Source organism: Daucus carota, chromosome 2 (genome assembly GCF_001625215.2).
Source record: "Daucus carota subsp. sativus chromosome 2, DH1 v3.0, whole genome shotgun sequence".
NCBI lineage: Eukaryota > Viridiplantae > Streptophyta > Magnoliopsida > Apiales > Apiaceae > Daucus > Daucus carota.
Genome location: NC_030382.2, coordinates 4805475 through 4806729, shown reverse-complemented (window position 1 = coordinate 4806729; position 1255 = coordinate 4805475). Strand labels below are relative to the sequence as shown.

General features: G+C 41.8%; 1 non-coding gene across 1 annotated transcript; it reads left to right on the top strand.

The window, feature by feature from the left end:
- Positions 1-303: 303 nt before the first annotated feature.
- LOC135150949 (small nucleolar RNA R71) lies at positions 304-410 on the top strand. Its single transcript, XR_010289409.1, has one exon. It is a non-coding gene; the product is annotated as a small nucleolar RNA R71 (small nucleolar RNA).
- The last annotated feature ends 845 nt before the right edge of the window (positions 411-1255 follow it).

Below are 1255 nucleotides of genomic sequence, written 5' to 3'. Positions count from 1 at the left end.
AGCTCGCAGACTGAAGGTGGCTGCTGATTTCCTAGATTTGCCAAAGAATCCACCATCATAGTAAGAGCCTTAAGCTGAGCAGCTATGGCTGAAGTAGCATCAACATCCAGAATCCCTGCTATCTTACCCTGATGAAGACGCTGAGTAGGATTTTGATTTTCATTCGCAGCCATCATCTCGATCAACTCATAAGCCTCATCATAGTTCTTAGCCCACAAAGCTCCATCTGATGCTGCATCTAACATTGGTCTCGTTTGAGGACCCAAGCCATTATAGAAGCAATTGATAACCATCCAGTCAGGCATCCCATGATGTGGGCACTTTCGAAGCATCTCCTTGTAGCGTTCCCATGCTTCACAAAGAGTTTCACCAGATAACTGAGAGAATTGAGTGATAGCATTCCTCATTGCAGCTGTTTTGGCCATAGGGAAGAACTTAGTAAGAAACTTCTGAGCCAGATCCTCCCATGTCGTAATAGATCCTGCAGGAAGAGAATGCAACCATCCTTTAGCTTTATCCCTCAGAGAAAACGGGAACAGCCTCAATTTAATGGCATCTTCTGTAACACCATTGAACTTGAAAGTGTCACAGATCTCAATGAAGTCTCGAATATGCATATTAGGATCCTCTGTCGGAGAGCCCCCAAACTGCACTGAGTTCTGTACCATCTGAATAGTGCTAGGTTTGATTTCGAAAGTGTTGGCCTGAATCGCTGGCCTGACAATGCTCGACTGAATGTCATTGATTTTCGGCTGAGAGAAAGCCTTAAGAGCCTTAGTATCATTAACTGCTGGTGGTTGATCATCCATTGTAATACTCACTGCTGTTTCTTCCTTAACCAATGCTTCTTTACGAGCCTGAGAACGTGTTCGCATACACGTCACTCAAGTACCTGAAACACACACAAACGAACTAAAGTGAGAAAAGAATCCAAGTCAGTGAACTTTAACGACCACTGATGACAAGCACATAAACTAAAATATAACACCGAGTCCCCGGCAGCGGCGCCAAAAACTTGTTCGCATAAAATCACGCAAGCGTACGTGGTCACAAGTAGTATAGAATCAAATTCAGTTCGTTCCCACAGAGACTGGTGTATTCAGAAATATGTACTTATGCACCAATGTATGATTATTATTCAATGCTTAGACAAGTAACAATTTGGTTGGTTTTAACTAAATTAACTAATTAAGTCGAATTATAACTAAGAGAATTAAAATCGAATTACTATGGAGAATAAAACATGGGATTCTAA